General features: G+C 46.4%; 1 long non-coding RNA gene across 1 annotated transcript in view; it reads left to right on the top strand.

Moving 5' to 3' along the window:
• Positions 1–16,051, top strand: part of LOC308178379 — a 36,455-nt gene extending 20,404 nt beyond the window's left edge. Inside the window, exon 4 of the long non-coding RNA XR_013939715.1 lies at positions 11,812–16,051. This is a non-coding gene — a long non-coding RNA (uncharacterized lncRNA). The remainder of the gene's footprint in view (positions 1–11,811) is intronic.
• The last annotated feature ends 4,599 nt before the right edge of the window (positions 16,052–20,650 follow it).

The following is a 20,650-nucleotide window of genomic DNA, read 5'->3' as shown; positions in this document are numbered from 1 at the left end:
ATTATATGTAGCTGAGGATTTTCTGAGAAAGGAAAGACAAATAGGAGGTAGAGTTTCTGAAAGACTCATTTGTCTTGTTCATCTTTTCATAATCCCATTAATACTTAGAGCATGTTTTCTGCTCTGTGTTTGACAGAGTATCAAAAATGATGTCAACTTGCTTTTCTGGAGACTTTATCATTTATCCATCTAGAAACACCAGAAAACCTTACATTGTCCCCACAGTTTACCTTCCATGTGGTCATACAGAGAGAGGATCACTTGACCTCTGCTCTCCTGTAACTTGACGATCATTACAATGCAGTCACCTGTATTTTGCCAGATGGAGATATCTGTAGTCATGAACTCAAGGTTAGGCAAGTGCTCCCTATGGGGGATCACTGGAAAACAGAGATTTGTGTGTGTGTGGCAATAATAGAGAAGCTCATTTTATTCCAGTAAGGATCTTTCAACCACAATCAATTTCACCTGCTATCATAAATAATAGAGGTCAGCAGAGCACTGTGAGTGCTTCAGCAAGCTCTGTTGACAATGTTAAAATGCAATAAGCAGCAGAGAGATACAGCTCTGCATGAGTGAGCGTACATTAATACTTGGTTAGAGAGTGTCTGATTGGCAAACCTAGTCCTTTCAGGACTTTTCTGATGGAAAATGCTTCATATTTCTGTAGCTTTGGTAATTAGGGTGGATTGTCTAATTTCCTGGTCACCCTGTGTCCTGTACCAGGACAGTTCATCTCCCAGGTCCATGTAGCGGGAGAGGCAGTGTACTGTTGCCACACACGCTGTGCGTCTGGAGTCTGCCCTCACTTCCCCAGGAATTAATGCTTCATACCTGTGCATATCTTTTTTTTTTTTAAGCCAAGGTGCTTTAACTAAATCAATGTGCATTCTGTAAGTGGTCAAATCTGAGGCAACAGTAAAGCCCAAAGCAATTAGAGCAGTACACAGAATCACAGTTCCCAAATTCCATTTCAGCTGCCCCTCAGTATGATCTTCCCTGGCTCGGCATTGCTCACATTCACTTGTAGAAAAATAGATTTCAATTCCAGTTTTCCTACTTGTCTCTTTCAGGTGCCAAATCTAATTAGATGTTATCTAAATATCTCAAGTGTTATCCTTGTATCAGGGCTTATGGGCTGTGATCAAGTCGCCTTTTATATTTCCCTTTGATATGCACTATATACTGAGTAACTTTAGTCTTTCACTGCACAGCAGGTCTTGTAGACGTACAGCTGTGCTCTGAACCCCTTATGGTTTTTAAATAACTTGTAGAAGGCTCTGCCTCTGCTCCCTGGAGACTTGCTGTATCCTCGGCCCTGCTGGCAGTATTTATGCCTGCTGGAGGTGTCGCCCCAAAACGTGGCAGGCACTGTAAATGCTGAAGAGCCACTCAAAAGTATCCCTGCTAAGGCCTCTTCCTTGTGCTGCTGGTATGCAGTGCTCCAGAGTATAAAACATGGAAATAATTAAGTAGATTAATTAGCTAATGTTTGCACAGGAGCTGGAAAATATAAAGCACTATATAATTGCTAAGTACAGCAGATTAATTAGTTAATGTTTACACAGTGCTTTGTAAATGTAAAAGCAGCATAGCAGTGCCAAGTGTTATTATTAATTAAGTTTTCACTATTTGTGAGATTCATTACAAGCAACAGCAATGTCAAGTCTCCAGTTTTGCTGACTGCACCCTGCTTCACAAGCTCCCTGGGGTAACAATGCGCTGATCTCACCATGGCTCTGGGGGGTGTGAGCTGGCTGCGCCTGTCTTTGGAGGCTGCTACCTCCTGACTGCTGCTGGGAGAGGATGGGGCTGCAGAGGGAGAGTGACATGGTCATGACTGTGAAGGGAAACACAGGCAGGGCTGACTGTGGAGCTGAGGCTGGAAATTGCCCATTGCTGGGCCTCACCTTGCATCGCTGTGGGTATGTTTTTGGGAGCTGGTCTCTCTGAAGCCCATCTCCTGCACCTGCAGCATGTGATGTGGGAAGGAGCCCTCATCTGTTGCTGCTCTCTTGGTCCTAGGCACTGGCACTGAACTGCACAAGGGTAGGCACCTTCCTCTCCTCCTTTTCAGCCCCAGAGCAGAGCACAACTACTGTTGTCACCCTGTTGAGTCTTTTCTCCTCACCGGACTGCTTATTCCAGTTCCTCTCTCTCATCCACACCAGGGTTTTAAGGGTCTTTCAAACAGAAATGAAAAAGCACATCCATAAGAACTGACTTCTTCAAGGTGTTGGATTCTCTTTGCTCCCTGGAAAGGACAGTTCAGGCATGGACACGCCATCAGGTACTGTGATCTGAACAGGAGGGCTGGTGTGAAGTTGTTCCTGTGCCAGCCCCTTAAAGAAAATGTAAGTGGGGCACTGAGAAGGGTTGTTATCCACCAGTCAGTTTTAGATGCCATGGAAGCAAGGGTGAGGAGAACTGACCTCCTATTGCACATGCTCTTCTATGACTTGCCAGGTCACAAACCAGAAGTAACAAGCACAATGGCAGTGCTATGTGATACAGAGGCATTTATCTTGTCATTCAGTGTGAACAGCTTACTTAGAGCTTGGAGCAAATCACAGTAAACTGATGACCTGAACAGAAGATCCCTGAACAATCTTAGCTGGCAGTTCTAGGGGAACAGAATGCTTTGCATCATGTCAGAGTCTATTACTCATTCTTTGCCTCCTCCAAAAAGTCATCTGGATGTTGTGAAGGCTGGTTAGCACAGTGATGCACTGGATTCATCAGCATCCTGGTTTGGACACTCAGAGAGGGCATGTTGTTGGGGCAGTGGGGAGCAGGAGGCTGGGGGCATAGTGGCGCCAGACTTGCAGCAGACTCCACTGACTGCAAAGTAGTCCCATTGCAGCTCTCATGCTTGTTACCTGGAAAACCACGTGAGCACCTTCACTGGGACTCCAGAAAACCCTGCTTTTGTCTGGTATTCTAGGGAGGTTTGTGTATGCACTTTGGCTATTTGGGCATGGAAGACTTATTACCTGAAGCAGTCAGGCATATTAGATTAAACTCATGTTGCTCTGTCAGCGGGTACAACATGAAACCAGCAATTGATGACTTGTTTGTCTTTTTTAGATGTCTGTGGCAACTGTTAAGAAGGGCACACGTAGATTCTGCCTTGGGTATCACTTAGATGTGGTATTTCCTGTGTGAATTTGCAGTATGTGAAAACCTTTAATACATATATTTCCTGTGGAAAATGTGAGTAGTTTGAAGAAGGATGAAACATACCCTAGAAACTCTGATAACCTCTTTATTTACGTACAGTTTACTGCAATAGGAAATCCATACCACCCCTTGTGACTGATAAATACTGCAAAGAATTAAAAGCTGCCTTTCATCATTCCAGTTTTCTTTACTGTTTTGTCTGTGGTGTTCAAACCCAATTCTGAAGTTCCTGTATTGTGCATTGAACAACTGCTGCAGAAATTCTTATTTTTTTTTTTAAACAGCAGAGGAAGCAATTCACTAGCCATTACATCATTTAAAAGTTTTTTTTTTTTCTTTTTTCCTTTTTTTTTCCCTATTCACCTGTCCTCTACAAATGCCTGCTATTTCCTGCAATATTGAAGGATTTCTTTAAAGCCTGACAGGCTTGTGAGCTTGCCACAAAACCACTTCCAGCAAGAATGTGGCAACCTCAGTGTTCTCCTACTCTACAAAGGAGCAGGGAGATACGTAACTAACTCTATTCACTAGCAGGTAGAATCTTCTCTAGTGTGTAATTTATTTGTGTAAATAATGAGAACGAGATTTTCCATGCTTGTTCAACAGGTTAATTCAGTTTGCATTCTCTCTCCTAGACATATGCTCCTGCACTGTTTGTAATGCTCTGGGTCAGTAGGCAGGAGGCACTCATCTTCCCAGGCTAATGAATTGGGAGGGGGGACAAGTCACTTGTCACTGTCTGCTGGATACCTTCTCACAGACACTGCAAACCTGATGCTTTTCTGCAGAAGCACCTGGGAGAGTGTTTGTTAATTGCATGCAATTTTTAATGGGGTGGAGTGGTGTGCAGGCCAGGAGACATGGTGAAAGTGGAGCTTGGAGCGTGGAGCCAGCGGCCAGGTAGTGGAAAGACTCTAGAGGAGAAGGCCCAGGGCTGTGTTATATCAGCCAACTGCCATGTGAGTGCAGGAGCACAAAACCAAGGAAGTAGAAACTGGCCTTAAATGAACAGGAAATTTAGAGCCTCCCAAGGCTCACCACCCATCCTGCTCCATTCCCAGTACACTCTGAACATCTCCCTTGCCATGTGCTGTGCCAGTTCTCATGTGTAAGACTACAGTTCTCTGCAGAGCAAGGCATAGAGAGACCCTGGGGTGCTGCAGGTCAGCAGATGGAACCTTTTCTGTTTTCTGTTCCTCTGGAAGCTGTGCTGCCATTGTTCCAGCTTGCTCCCTCCCAGCACTGCATTCCCAGACATCGCTGTGTATGCGGTGGCATGCCAAAAGCCATTCCTGGCTTTCAGTTAGTGATGTTCTGGGTGATGAATGGCAGAGGGAACAACGTTACTTTGCTGAACATGTGAAGAACATTTCACACGCAGGCAACACTAAGTAAATCTTGTGCTGCAGGGACATCATCTGATCCCACACCGGTATGTCCTTCCCTTGCGGGCTGTGCCAATGCCAATGCATGCAGCCTTGTGGGAGAAGGCACAAGGACATGCTGCGTCCCTGGGAGATCCATGTCCAATGGGTGCTGGCAGCTCTGGGAGCTAAGGCAGCCAGGCAGGCTGCTGAAATGACATTGCCTTTGACAAATATATTACTGATTTCTTCATCTGTCATAGAGCAGCGCCTCGACCATCTGCTGTCACTTAGCACTTGGAGATGAGCTTCCCAGTCCTTTCCCCTACTTCTGTTCATCTTTCTTTTTGCACTTCAGTCTTTGCAGAGAATAGAAATGTGTGAAGAGCTGGAGGCTTATGGGAAGGAAACTGGAAGGGAATGCGGTCCTTCCCTGACTGGCATCCAGCACCTCACAGCTGGCATTGGTGTACTCCTCTCTGCAGCCCATCCCCTGCCTTGCACCTGGGAGTTGTGTGGGTGTGTGCCCAGGGGCTAAGGGCAAGCATCCGAAAGGAGCTTACTCCATGTACTGAGAAAATAGGGCTTTCTTCAGCTGCTCTTTTAGATGCGAGGAGGGCTGCGGCTTGTGGCAGGTGCAGGCAGACATCCTCGCCATATAATGGCCTGTGCTTGCATGTTGACGCTGTGCTTGCAGAACCATGATGTTTGCAATCCGTCAGCACCTCTGTGGAAATTGGGCTTTGTGAAATAGCCAGGAGGTGAAAGCACAGAATTTGCCAACTTACCATATCTTTGATTTATTCCAACAATTTCTTCCTCAAATTCAATGACAAAGATGTACAAGAGGTCTGAAGCAGCTACACTTTGGTAGGAAGGGAAGAAGAGTGCCAGGCATGGCGAGGCACAGAGCAGACAGGCAATCCAGTTGCAGTGAGGATGTTCTGTAGCACCTGGTTGCCAGGCAAGAGGGAATGTCTTTAAGGAACATCTTTATTAGGGTACACTACTTAGCATCAAAGAAATGTCAGGGCTGCTCTATTCTGAGTCCCTGCCTAAGGCACTAAACTAGCCTGTCATTCAGCAGTCTGAGTACAAACCAGAAGAACCACTGGCAGAGTCTTGGAAAGATTTATTTTTCCACATTTAATTGCCCTTTTTGCTTTGTAAACATAAAGGTTGAAGCTTAAGCTCTGACAGCTCCAGTAGCCTTTTTCTTATCTCCTTAAAAAAAAATGACATTCAGCTTGTTAGATTTTTCTTTTACTGCAGACCAAAGTCTCACAAAATCTGCACTTTTTTTTTTTTTTTTTTTTTTTAAGATCATTGAAGCATTTCAATACTCACTTTGGGAAAAACCCTTCAGCTCACAAAAAGACAAAAGCTGGAGCCTGAAGAGCCAAGACCTTTCCCCACAGTAATGCAGGATAAAAATGCTTGCCCAAAAGAGGCAAAGCAAGCAATCAGAATTCCACCTTTTCACCAGGAGCAGATTAAGCTTTTCTGCTCCTGTTATCTTTCTAGAAAGAAGTGCAAAGACCAAGGACATGAGAAAAAGAAAAGCAAACATTAAAAAGCAAAACTGAATGTATCACACCAGCCTGAAAACTTCCTGAGTTTAGTTCCTTCTCTGAAATTGGCTCCCTGCACTGGAAGAAAGTCCTCCCTGAGGTGGTGGAGCTGCAGACTGTGCTGTCCAGCAGACAGCATGTGTGCTCCTCTGTGAGCACTGTGACTGTGCAAGCACTTGTCCAGGGTCAGGGCCTTGAGGGGCGCTCTGTTTGCCGTTACTCATAGGTACAGAGATGCATGGCCTGAATTTCAACAGCAGAAAAGTGTTCGTGGAGCTACAGATCTTGAAGCAAGTTTCTCAGTTTTCATGGAGGGGCAGCCTATTCTATCCAAACATGAAAGCAGAGCTGTCACCTCATCACCGCCATCTCCCCTGAGCTGCCTCCTGGCCTGGGCTCTGCTTATCTCCTTCCGCCTGCAGGAGATGGGGAGCAGGGACCAGCCCTGCCTCTGGCTCTAGCCTGGAGCCCTGCTCCGCACCCTGTGCTGTGCAGATGCTGCGCATCCTCCTTCATGTACCCAGCCTCAACTGCACTCAGCTGCCTTTGGCTTACAGAGTTGTTTTGATTAAGAAACAAGTGACAGTGTGGTCAATATCAAGTCTTGCATTTCATACCCTAAGCACAAATGCAGTCTTCAAGAGTAGAAGCTTTAACAGTCCCTGGGCCTGGGCCAGGTGAAGAGGGTTTTATCCTACCTGTCCTCCCTGGTACTCTTTACCATTTGCTGTGGGTTCTTGTGGGATGTCCTGTGACCACGGAGTTAGCCCATCATGGTAATCAAATGCAGCATGCTTTATCTTTTGATAAGGACAAGCTGTGTTGGGTTACGCCTAAAAGTAGGTCTTGATTTCTGTGTTAGTGCCTTCACAATTATCTTAAAAAGTCAAGACCAATGCAGGATCCGATTCATAATTTTGCTGATAGGATACTGTAGGTGTGATCTGGCGCCGATTATTTTATGGTGTGTCTGTGTTGCTGCACTTTTCTGTGTGCTAAAGATGACTGAAACAAACCCTTTTCAGAAACAATTGAAGTTTTTTACATATAGAACAGGAATGTAGAAAAAAAATCCTTGAAACACAGTTTGAGCAAATCCCGTTGCTCTGACTGCAAGCTTGAAATAACAAATAGGAGGGAAAAGCTTCGGTAGAATCTGTCTATCACAGATCCTTCATCTCCCCATCGTCATCAATAAGGAAACAACATTGATTGGCAAAGTCTAATTACCGTTTACTGTGCAGAACTGAGCACAAGTAGAGCTGTGCTTTGTGGTGCTTGAGGAATATCTGTCACAGCTGTTACAGTGAATATGCCTCTGTTAAGTTTTTCACCTTATCTTCCAATTTGTCGAACATTGAATGTTGATGCTATTGAGGTGGGTCTTTCAACAAAGTATTGAGAGAGGACAGCTATGCAGCTGAACAATTTGTCTTTCTCCTTTCTACAACATCTTCATCCATGGGTATCACAGTCCCAAGGCCCCATGGTTTTTTTAACAGTCACATATTTCCTCATCTTCTTTCTTCATCCATGTCAGTCGGCTGGTCATGTTCCAAAAGACTCGCCTAGTCCCTCCTCTTGAGGCTGACAGTGATGGCTTGCTGCAGCACACAGGGAATGCAGATGGCTTGTTACTGTTTCTGAAGATTTACCATCTGCCTCTGGACATGCGTAGCCCAAAGATGAGTCTGGTGTTCTTGACTTTCATTTTTTTAGGCTGCTGAGTAGTTTGTCCGTGCAAAATCTTTTGATATTTCTTCATACAGACAGTTAGGGACTACTGGTTTGGGTGCATAGAGCATAAGTGGATGTGTGCTCCCTTGTGACTGTCAATTGGCTGAAAATTCAGACAGGTTGGTGAGGATGAGACTGTCTCTCATTGCTGACTGATTTAAAAAGTAGCATCTCCTTGGGTTCAAATGTATCTTCTGTGTTTATCTCCTTCCAGAGCCTTGTTACCCCAGGAACATCTGTTCACCCAACATCCATTAGCAATGTAGATTCTTCAGGCATACTGAGGAATTGATCTGAGATCAGTTCTCTTTGAGCAGAGATGTAACTCTGTGATGAATATGTCACTTCTTTATTGAGCTAAATAGCAAATAGCAAGAACCAAAGCATTACTACTAATTATGGTGACATCCTACTTGGAGTCAAGCAGACCAGCAACCTAACTGACCTTTACTGACCATGAGCTGTCAGTATCCCTATTCACAGATCATCTTACATACTTCCCTGTAGATTAAGCTCTTCTATCGACTGTATATTTTAGTTGCTGTGCTTTGTGGTTCAGTTCCCATCTCTGTTGTTGTCTTTAGTTTGCTACGTGCAGACATAGTTGGCTGCTTCCCAGCCTATGCATTTTCTGTATCCTTTAATAGTGGATATGAATTTAAACAGAGGTGTACAGGAGCAATGAGAGGATCCTTGTGTAGATGCTTCCTAGTTTTCAGTGGACCATGTGACTCCCCATTAATTAGCCTTGTTTTGGCTGCCTGCTCTTGTTGTATTTCTCCCTCAGCCCGTCAGATACTTCATTTCTCTCTTGCAAGATGCTCAGCTGATAAGCATCTTAGCTCTTTGCCAGACAACGTGTGTACTTGTTAGCTGCCAGCCAGCTGATTGTGATTAGACTGTAGTTTTGATAGTTATTTCCTGTCTTTCAAGCCTGAACAGATGGCATGCTACTCCCAGTGCAAGCTTTGACTTTCATAATACTTTGTGACTTGGCCAAATGGCAGCTGCATAGTCTACACATGTGAAGCTTCTCAAGGGGATTCTTGCACAGGAAGAGGAGCAACTGTGTCCTTTGAGGACCCTCCAAAGTTAGTGTCCGCTTCAGAGGAGTGCTAGGTTTGTCTTGTTTATTGGGTGCTGTCCTCCAAATTGCAGTTCTGTCCCCCAGCTTGTAAGTCTGTTCCTGATATGCTTTCAGTATCATGTTTAGGCTCTGTATGTTAGAGGACAAGTAGTGTTATATCTGATAAGAAATGCTACTTTTGCATTTTACACTATAGGATCTAAACACATACACTAGATGTTTGCAGGACAGATGACCACAAGACCTTTGTAAGAACCAGACAAGGACGTCTTCATCTATCATGAAGAGAAGAATCATTTTATGTTTGCTAACAAATGCTAGATTATGGTGCCTGTCTGTGTGGAATTAGCAAGGGATGAAAGTTGGTTGTGAACAAAAGGGCAAAGGAACGGGAAATCTGGAGGGATTCCGAGGTCTTCTTGTTGGGATGTTTTTCAGTTCTACCATACCTGGTTTTCACATCAATCTGTGTTTGACCTGCAGCACTGAGTGGATCTCTATCTATTGTACAAAGTAATGTGATTGGGCACCTTCTGTCACTGCTGTATGTGGGACTTGCATCATCCTCAACCATACCTGCCTGCCTGAGGATGCTGAGGAAGTGGGGAGGACATGGTGGGTGACAGAACTGTCAGGAGGGGGCTCTTCTTGATCGCTTAGTTGGCTTGGGAAACATCCTGTCTGCTAAGCTTAGATCCTTAAAATGAATGATCATCAAATGTGGCCACTGTCTGCCAAAAAATAGCAGTGCCTCTCCAGTATCTTGTCCTGTATGAAAACAGCTCGTTCTTATGAAATAATAAACCTTCATCTCCTTGTTTCTTCCATTGCATGAGAAGAACCGGCAGCATGCTCACATGAGTCAATTTATTATCTAAATTTCATTTACTAACTGGGTCCAAATTCTTTTTACGTATAGTTGCCAAATACAAACGAGACTGGGCTTCAGAGCTTCCCAGGCACCACACAGCTTCCTTGGCCCATTTGTCCTTGTGTCAATGGCAGTGTCACTCTGCTAGTAATAAACCTCTAGCAGGATTGTTCCTGTTAGATGGGAGTGGGCTGCTGAGCCCAAGCTAATCAATGCTTACACAAGAGGAAGACCAGACTCACTGGGAGACCCACCTCTGCGCACTGTGTTGGGAGCAGTCTGCTCCAGCTTGGAGGGGTGCATTACCAGCACTGGCAATCATTTATTCCAAACTGTCCAAGCAACAGAGAGAGAGGGAACAGCCTTAGAGCAGGCAACTTCTTTAGCACAACCATCAGCCATGCCTTGTGCCCAATGCCAACAGACGTATCTGTAATGAAAGAGCAATGGTAAAGAGTGATGCCCTTTGGGCTGTGTGCTGGGCCCAGCAAGGATTGTTCCAATTGCACACACTTCTCATGAGGGCTTTCCAATCTATCATTCCTGATTCAAGCATCAGCTCTGCCACACCTTTCTCAGGAGAGGTTTTCACAGTCTGTGACCGCTTGCTTATTCCTTCTCCTGCAGCATTCCCAGCCATGTCTTTCCCTGCCTTCCCCCTAGACACGGTGGCAGCCCCTCCTGGCATGGGGGTATCAGGAGGAATCAGGGTTCCTGTGAGGCCTGGGAGCAGAGGCAGGATGCACTCTTGCTGTGGCAATGGGCTTGTGCTAGGCATTCATCCTGGGCATCCTGGTCTCTCAGCGTCCAGGCCTGTGGAGCCAACTGCCCATGCAGCCAGAGGCAGGCTGCTCAGGTCATTCACAGCTGAGGCTTGCTTCTCCTGGACAGTGTAGCCTGTTAAGCACAGCACGTCATAAATATGGGCTGGAAAGGAGCTGCCAGTGTCCCCTCTGATTCTGGCTGCCCACATGAAGCAGAGTGGTGAGCCCTGCCAGAGATGCTCGGTGGATGCCTTGGGCATCGTGCTGGTAGCCCAGTGCCCACTGCAGCAGCGTGGATGGAGCTCATCCTCAGGGCAGGCCACACACCGGCCAGGACAGGCAGATCTCAGGTGGGGCTGAGGGAAGGGCTTTCCATCAGCATGTCCTCCATGTTTGGCAGGTCTAGACAGAATGCCCAGACTGCTCTCTTTCCCAGAGCTCTCCCGCTAGCTTTCCTGGCGGTAATTTTCCCTGGTTAGTGTCCTCTTTGCTCAGCACTGCCACCTGCTCCCCAGGGCAGCTGCTTGGGCACCTGCTCCTCTGTTATGTCCTGTGCCTACCTAAAATTCTCTGACAGGATAAGGCATCATTTCTAAAACAGACTGGCACTTGCTCCTCTTTGGAGCTCCACTTTGTCTGCAAAGACAGTCACTGTTCCAGAACATACTGGTGCCTCTCAGCAGAGGCTTTGTCAAGAGGCAAACAGGCATGTTTGCTTTTGAATTCTCTGGACAGGGCCAGTCTCCTGACAGTGTTTGCTTCCTCTTCATACCTGCCTCCAGGTTTAATGGTTTCTCCCAAACAAGAAAAATAACAATAAAGATAATTCTTTTAAAACGGATTATCTGAGAGGACAGATTGTCAAACTTTATGCTGCTGGATAAATCAAACTAACTGCTGAGAGTTAATTTGTCTGACCATAAAGTGCATTCAATAAGTGTAAAACAAAACTAATTGGTTCTCTTCCATACAAATTTAATCGTACTACAAAATGTGGTCAATGCAAATAAAGAGCATTGAGTAGGTTAAGTGTCAAGAATATATAAAGGAAAAAATGGCTCGTGCTCATTCTTATAGGAATTGAAAATGGGATGGGTTTCTACCTCTGTCCTTATCATCTCACAATTCAGCCCTGGTCTGAACTTACCGAGTGCTGGTGTCTGTGCTTTTTCTCTGCTGCTGTGTTTCAGAAGCAACTTTTCCTTCAGTCTTTGAAGTTGTTTCTGTTTTCTCATAGGTTGAAGCTGTTGTTGGAATGATACAAGACGCTTGTGTACGCTATACGCTTACACACACCAACCAGATGAAACACAGCTAGCAAAATGCAGACCAAGTGCCCTTGTCTGCGCAGCTTCTCCTACGGCAAAGGTGACAACTGGCAGTTCCGAGAGGCGCAGAGATGGAGCCTCTCCCAGAGCTAGCTGATCCTTGGCCTGGGGTCATGCCAATCACCAAGACTTCTGCTGACTGGGCTCTGCTGCACACACCCCTCCAGCCTCCTCTTCCCACTAGGGAACTGTGGCACTACTGGGGACCTGGGATCATTGCCCACACAGGCCCCCTTCTCTGGCGCTCTCCTAACTCTCCTGTTCCCATAATAACTCCTGCTGCTAATTTCTCCAGAAGAGCTGAATGCGTAGCCCTGCCAGGTCTCCTTAGGGGGCTGAAGCACTTCCCAGAGCTCTCTGACTCCTTTGGTATGGAGCAAAACTTCAGCTGAGCATGGGAAGGAGCACTGTGCCATCTCCTGGGGCTCACCTAGTGTGCACTGTACGTGTTGATCCTCTTCAGTTGAAGTGCAATTGCCAAGGCAGCCATCTGGTGAGGTGAGAGGAGGCTGCCAGAACAAGAGCTACAACTCTGCCACCACATCACGACAGTGGTTCAAGGCAAATTAGATGCAATCAGCCAAACTGAAACCTTTTAAATTAATCTGTTGAAAGACCTGCTGTGGGAGGCTGACATAGACGGTAGTTATGGTGATGGCTGGAGAGTGGCTGGGGTTGCGGCAGTTGCTGCTCATGCAGAGAACAGATAAATCCCTCAGATATGCAGGTTGCCAAGAGCTGACATCTTTTGTAAACAGCATCTCTCATTTTCCCCCCAGGGATGTCCAGCTTGGACAAGACATGGAGGAAAGCAAAGAGGAGAGAGGGAAAGGAAAGGAGCAGCATGAGACATCTGTGAAATTCAAGGAAACAGTTTCCAGCATGGAGGGGTTCCTGCTGTGAAAATTGTCAGAACCAGAGTGGAAGAGAGAAATTCCAAAGCTGGAAGTAAGGAAAAAGAACTATTGTATCAGTTCTCCCAGGCCAGGCCTCTTCACCAGGCTTCCTGGGGTTTCAGGGAACATTCTCAGAAAGGTAGGAACTGCTGCCACTCTGCACACAGCCTCCCTCACCATTTTGGCTCCTGAGTCAGGAGTGTAAGAACAACATGCAGGAAACTTGGGGTAATAAATGGTGCAGTGAACCCCAGCTGTGCTGAGATCCTCCAGGGTAGGCATGCAGTATGTGTGCATGGGGTGGAGGCAGCCCTCCACATGGAGTTGTGTTTTTTTAACCAAGGACCCATTCTCCTGCCCTGCAGATGGGGTGTTTGTGGGCAGGATCCTTGGAGGAAGTGCTTGGCTTGAATTTGGCTTCCAGTTCACTAGTGAAGCACCCTCATGGAAGCCTGTGAGATCCCAGAAGAGGTGGGAAATGGAAAGGCTGGGGTGGGAGTGGAGATGACAGCAGCCAGGGACTGCTTTCTCACACGAGTCCCTCTGGGGATGCAGAGGTGCTCTGCAGTGTCACATTCAGCACCCTTAACCCAGGGTTGGCAGTGCCACTGGCTAGTCTCTCACTGTCCTGAACATCAGCTGCTGCCCCGGAGTTTCCAGGAGAAACACAATTGAGAGCCCCTCGCTATACTGGAGGACCTGGCGAACCAGCTTCCCCTCACTTCCTTCTCCCTCCTCCCAAAATTTTGAAATTAAGTTCTAGTATCTCATAAAACATCATGTTCATATCATAATTTCAGTGTGCAGAGACACCATACAAGTGCCAGGATGCATACAAATTGCTGCTCTCAATCTTCAGCTACAATAAGGAAACTTCAGATGCTGACAGTTTACTTGATAAATACCTAATATAGCTTAAATAATTATTTAATGCAGACAAATGGAAAAAGAGAGCATCTGTATGCTGTGTTGTAATAACCTACAGCTTGCGACTTGTTGGGCAGTAGCAGCAGCAGCTCTAAAAAAGGGCTCTAACCATGGCCTGGGAAGGAGGGCTCAGGCTGAGGATTTGCTATGGGAGCGCCCTGCTAGGAGCTAATGGATGTCGGGTGACAGACTAACGAGGGATGAGAACCCTCTGTGAGCTGAATTAGTACTGCACTGGTGACCTAGGTGGCGTGAATGTGTGCTTCATCCTGCTGCTTGCCCAACACTGGCTGCGGGGCTGAGTGCTGGTGCTGTGGGACAAGCGTAGCCCAAGGCAGGCTGGTGCATCTGGGGGCTGGCCGGGGGCTGGGACATGTTTTCAGCAGCTTCATCCAGGCAGAAGCAGCATTCATCCCAGCATGCAGGCACAGAGGTTTGGTGGTGACCGTAGCCTGGAGGGAAGTATAGAAGAGCAGTATGAAGCAAGTGACTCCTTGTAAGGTGGACGAACTCCCAGTACCAGGGACATTGCTCTACCAGCAGCAAAGCATGTTCCCTTCTGGAGCTGCATGTGCACCACGTTCCCAGGCTAATTTTGTGGGCTTCATGAGTGCGACTCAGACTTTATCTCCTTTGAGCTCCATGGTCAATGATTGTTTATAGGTTTTTGCTTTGCTTTATATGCTCAGTGGTATTTCAGAAAGCGCGCTGATCTCCTTCATGAGCTCTCTAACAGATTACAAGGGCCACACTTGATTGAGCTCCTGGTGTTCTGCCGTGTCAGCCTTCCAGAAACAGAGGGCTGTGGATATGCGCCTTTGCATAGCGGAGGATAAACACCGTGGCAGAGATGGAAGATAAGTGGCAATAAAAAGTAAAACATGGAGTGCCTGCCCTTTAAAATATATTAGGTGATTTACAAATAAAGCTGTGTATTTTTAGGATATATGTGGAATTGTTCAGCCTGTAACCCTTAAGGAATCTGACCTTGAAGAGAAGACATACAGCTGTGACCAGCCTTCAAAATGTTCTGGAAACAGAAAGGACAAGCATTCTTGCTTATTATTTCAGCAGTAGGTGAGCCTTGTTAGGTTGGTGTGGTTTGGGAAGCAACTCGCTCTCCAGGACTCTACTAGCTATCAGATAACCTCAGTGTGCAATCAGAGGCAGAGAACTTGGCAGAAAAAATACCAAGTTTTTGGTGAGATTTCCAGGGGTCCTTAGCTCCTGGAGATCAGGACAGTCTCCGAAGCCAGGTTGCTTCATGTTCTGGTCCCAGGCAGACATGCTCTGGTGGTAAGAAAATGAGAGAAACAGAGGCCCGAGGCCTGGTTCTGAATATGTAACTTGGCACTTGTGTTCTGTAAAGCTCTGCTGTCTCACCTTGCCTACTTGGGCCCTCTCTGGTCCCCACTGGCAAATGCTGCTGTGCAGGTGTGTGCAGTGCAAGCAAGGCTCCTTCCTTCACCAATCATTCTGGCAGAGGGTCTTCTAGGATGAGGGGGGCCCGGGCTGTGTCTTACCTTCCCTCCAAGGGCATTTGAACATATATGTGTCAGGCGCCCTAACTGTGGTAGCAGCCTGCTTGGAGTGAGATGGGCTTTTCTTTGCTTTGTTGCCTTCTGCTGAAGTAGCTCTGTATTTCTGAAGGATGAGTAGCATCCTCCCAGCCTGTATTTTCTGGACAATGTGAAAAATATTGGGCCTACTGATTCCTTTAAGGGTAACGAATGAGTGGAGACAGCTGTGAAGTGAGTCTAGGAATCTGAGCTGTAAACTTCTCATTTTAAATTTGTTCTTAGAGAAAACACAGATGATTCTCTGTGTGGAAGAATAACCGCTAATGATCCCTGCATGTGCTGGTGGGCTGGGTTGTTGATGCGGGGAGACAGAATCTCCATGTGCTCTGGGCTCTGGAAGAGAAAATGTAAACAATCTCCAGTTTAATGTCTGACCAAGGAGATGTAAATCAAATGTATGTTGAAGCCTTTTAAATGTTTTGACATTTTCCAATTCATCAAGGTCTTTAATTGTATTTTGAGTGAGTTGTTCTATATGTAATTACAAGTTAACATTGAAAGTGTTTATAGCCAAATTATCTGTTTATGCAAATTGTGTTGCAAGATCACAGAGTTTCTATTGCAGAAAAAAAGTCTCTTTTATTTTATTTAATGCTAGAAATGTTTCCTGTGGCTGCTGTGGTTTTCACAGACAATGTTGCTCTTCCACGCTGTCAGAGCATGGTGGAGAGTGCCAGCCTCTGTGGGAGGGCAGTTACAGCAGCAGGGAGAAGAGCCAGGCTTGGGGCATCACCACTGGTCCAACTGCTCATGCAGCAGGACTCACTCCCTGAAGCCAGTCTCTTGTGGTTGTGTCAGTACCTTGTTTCTGCCTGCCTGTGGGCTTTGGTACCTTCCATGGACCTTGGGAAATGTGATGGCTTACTCCAGTAGGCTCCAGTGAGCCTGTCAGAGGTGCCTGGCATGCTGCAGACACCAGCCAGGCTTGCCTCTTCCTCCGTGCCCCCAGCTTGGGCCCAGGCACAGCCTCAGAGCAGTATTGTGTTCAGGAGAGGACCTGTGTGCTGGTGGACGGGGCTCTGTGGGATTTCTCTATCTGGCTTATGCGTTAATTTGAGATTCTGGTGCAGAAGGCAACAGGCATTAAAAACTGCTCTTGATGGGTGAAAAATGAAGATTAATCAACATGCTTCTCCTGCATAAGCTGTGCCTAAGCAGTAATCAAGATCATCACCTATAGATAAATCTCATCCTGCCATCATACAGAAAAGGAGCAGTTACTGTAGACTCTGCCTCCAAGTTTTTAATCATAGTGGAACACATGCAAATTAATGTCTCACCCATGATAAGAATCAATAGTGCTGGAGTGTTTGCAAACTGCAACTCAGATACGAGATGTATCTGATACATAGCCTAGGGAGTAGAGTTCGCATCGGATGCAAGCGTCCCTGTATGGACTGCATGGATTCTTTCGTTGAATCTTGCAGCCTCTGGGGGAAGCCTCTGTGCCCTAGGACCACACTTCCTTTCTCCTGGATTTTTCAGTCAAACAAGATTATGCCTTTGTGTTTGCTTAATGTCAGTGTTCCTTGGGGAATACTGTAGAGTAATAGCGAGCTGCACAGCCTGAAGTTGGGCTCCTGTATTATTTCTTCATTAATATTTGTTGTTCATAAATATATATTCACTCCTATTTATCACAAGAACACCAATTACCAACCATAAATTCTAACTGCGGGGAATATTTCAGTCCAGTTTTATTAAGAAGTGATTTTTAAAAATGTTGCTGAGGCTTTTAGCCAGTTATGTGCTACTAAATATTTAAATCTGTATCTCTTGCTGCATGCTGAATTACAGCAAGGGGATATTTAATGCTCCCATTTCTCCAGCATAAATCTGTGAAAGATTGACTGGAAGAAAAACGCTGTCTTGAGCAACCCACGTAGATGCTGAGTGCTCGCTTGTGCTGTACACCCACTCGCATGGAGCCGCTATGAGCAGACATCCGAATGGGCAATGGTGAATGGCCCCGCTGTCATTCTGAGGGTCTCCCTGCTGGTGGGAGGGGGCTGGGGCGCCTCTGGGGCTGGGAATGAACAGAGCTGCTCGTGGGCTGCCCAGAGCAGCTGGCTGTCGTGGTCCGGCACGCGGCATTGCTGCTGTTGGCTGTCATAAGTGATGAGTGCCTGGAGGCCTGTTACCCACCAATTAGACTGTGAATTTTATTGTTTGACCGTGAGACTGGTTTACGATATGAAAAGCTTTTGACAGTTAAATACTACTAATATTAACCATTCCCGCATGGGCTCTAACAGTCTCCCCTATTAAAAGCGTGATTAAGAAATTAATTCATCTGGAAGGGACTGGCAACAAGTGCTAAACAATGGAATAATGATTTTTTATTTTATGTTATTAAAACTAAAGCCCTGGCTGCATGGTGAGAGGAAGCCCTGTAGCTCTTGCTTTATGGCTACAGTGGTGCGTTCCTGGCCTTAGCTAAATGGGGGGGAGGAACAGGCCCAGGCACGGTGCCAACCACGAGTTCAGAGTGCGGAGAGGAGGCAGGTCTGGGTAGCGGAGATCCAAACGGACCTGCTGAGATGCGTCGGCCTGGCAAGGCTCAGGTCAACAATGGGGCCTGCCTAATGCTTGTGAGTCCCAAGGGCTTTGAGAAAACTGGTAATGCAGGAGGCTGCTGGGCAGCAGTGTCTGCTTTCGGCAGGAGAGGAACACCTGGGAGCGCCCTCCAGTCGTCTGCGCAGCACTGCCCACACGGCACAGGATCAGGGCAGCCCGGGCTGTCCCTGCTACACGCTGGAGCAGCCGCTGAGCCAGCACAGCCAGATGCCTCCCTGGCCCTGGAGCGAGGTGCACCTGTTGCTGCTTTAACCCACTAAACAGCTCAGCACACCACACATTGCAATTAAAGTCTGACCGATGTGGTGAAGGCTTTGACATCATCAACTTATGCTGGCAGGTGACTCTAAAGAGCTGTTATTTGCTCTGAAAACCAGCCCGAGATTTCCCCGAAACAGCCCGTTTGGGAATGAGCAGAGTGGGCAGTGCTGGTGCTCACCGTGCTGGGGCTGAATCATGCTCAGAGAGATGGTTTCCTTCCCAGTGTTCCTTCTTCTTCTACTCCTCTCTCCAATTCTTTTGCTCACGTTTTCTGATCCATGATGGTTCAGGGTCAGTGATGGTCCTTAGGAGAGCTGAACCCATTTTACTGCCCTGCCATTACTGTCCCCAGCCCTCCCAGCTCTTGCTCTGCAGCAGGAAGGTCCCAGGCACTAGGACAGATGCATTCGTTGCAGATGCACAAATAAAAATGAGTAAAGGACAATTCTGCATGTTGTGGAAAGTACACGCTTTGAAAGCACATTTCCCAATTGAAGAAAAGAATCGGATGGCTTCCCTTTACTACTAGCAAAATGCCAAAAAGAGAAGAAAAAGAAAATGGCTTGTGAAACAGTCTCCCTGGCTGTGCTGGGGCCTGTGGGCAGGTGGTGGTACCGCTGTTGCATGCGGGCAGTGCTGGGCAGAGGCTGGACTGGCCCTGTAAGCCCAGGCTATGGCAGTGCCTGCATTAGGGGCTGCCCAGGGAGAGCAGCTGTTTGCTCAGGATAGCACACACTGGAAAACTCTGCAAAAGCACCTTCTTGACTGCTTCTGACCATCACCCATCCCAGCAGAGCAAGTTACGGAAGGAGGGAGCAGCCTCCAAATTGGAGCTGCAACGCTTTGAAAAGCTGTTGTTTCTTGGAGACAATGGAAAGCAAGGAGGCTCCGCTGTGCTTTGAAGGAGTTGCTGTTTTGAATGCAGGCAGAAGCCTGCATATGCTACGCTTGCATACAGACACTGAGAATATTCATATTGTGATTTATCCCATTCTTTTTCTCCATTGATTTTAATTAAGTTCACTCTCTCCTGCCAAGCCTGGGGAACACAAGCAAAAATTAAAAATACTGAAAGTCAGCTTGCTTTGCACTTGAGTTTTCCCAGCCTTTCAGAGAAGAGAGGAAAAGGGAGCCCACACCACCACACAGGCATTTCATGTGCTTTGCTAGTCCCCAAATAATAAACATAAAATTAAAATCCTGTTAGGAGAATCACAAAAGCTATTATAGCTCAGCAGCTGATATTGACTCTGATCAAATCTTTTATGTGATTTCACAGCATTCTGGGCTACTCACCATGCACACCCTGATCGAGTTATCTGTGGCTTGATTTTTTTTTTCCTCTCCCCCACTGAAACAAAGCAAGAAGAATGGCAAGAAAAAAACAATCTAATCTTGTGATATAAGTTTGTGTCATGCTTTTAAAATGAGATGCACGGTAGCTGATGCCGCTATATGCCATTTGCAGAGAGAGTCTTCCTGGGACCAGGCCTACTCCTGCACTGAGTATGCTGGCCTCATCCTGCACACTGCATGAGCTGCTGGCCTGGGAGACCCATATGGGGACAGAGGCCAATGAAGATCTTATTTCCTGCATCCATTGCTCAAGGAACATCAGTGATGTTACTGCTGTCCAGAGGGGTTAGTAGGGATCTTCCATAGTGAGCCTTGCATGAAGTAATGTCAGAAGCTATGCAGGCGTAACGTACAATTTCTTTAAAACTGTTCTGACTTTTTTTCACCAACAAGTGGTTCCTGTGGTGAGGTGGGGACCGTGGCCTAGGACCTGGCATGAAAGAGCCCATCTCTGTGGGGCAGGCTGTCACTGCGGCAGAAGCTAGGCCGAGCCTTGGTGGGCGCTGCACTTCTCACTGGCTGGTGGCCCTGACCAGGGCAAGTGGCTCTCTGAGCTCTGGGGAGTTTGCTTGGGCATTTTGCTTAAAAACGTCTTGTTGTTTTCATTGCTTTTATTCTTGTGATAAACACTGTGATAGACACTGAGAATATCAGAAATGAGATGAATATATCCCAGACCTGCATCTTCTCATATTTATACAAATTGTGCAGCTACGAGCAGAGGAAGCAGAAGTGTGGAAATTTTTTGCACAACCCTCTTAAATATCCCAGACAAGCAGAAGCAGTCACTTGAAGTAACCTGGCTCAAATCAGAAACTGGTTAAAAAGTCCCGTGTTATGCAGGTATCTGTCTTCATGCTATTTCTCAAGACAGACTCATTTTTCATATCAGATAAGGTGATAAGCAGATAAAGATACCTCTTACTCAACTCTAATTTTAATTAGCATTGCCAACAAAATGGCTATGAAAAATTAGGAAACCTCAGCAAAAATGCTGGAGGGATATGAAACAAGACAATTTACCAGTCTGTGCTCTCCTCTAGTCGTAGGCAGTCATGGTGACTTAGTTTTTGATAGATGTCTGGAAATACCTGCAGCAATCTCTTTACAAAGTTTAATGACCTTGGGTCATTTAGTTTTTGAAATATTTC

Source organism: Anser brachyrhynchus, assembly GCF_964034855.1.
Source record: "Anser brachyrhynchus genome assembly, chromosome: 15".
In the NCBI taxonomy this organism is placed as follows: Eukaryota; Metazoa; Chordata; class Aves; order Anseriformes; family Anatidae; genus Anser; species Anser brachyrhynchus.
This window is presented reverse-complemented; position numbering and strand designations above follow the sequence as displayed.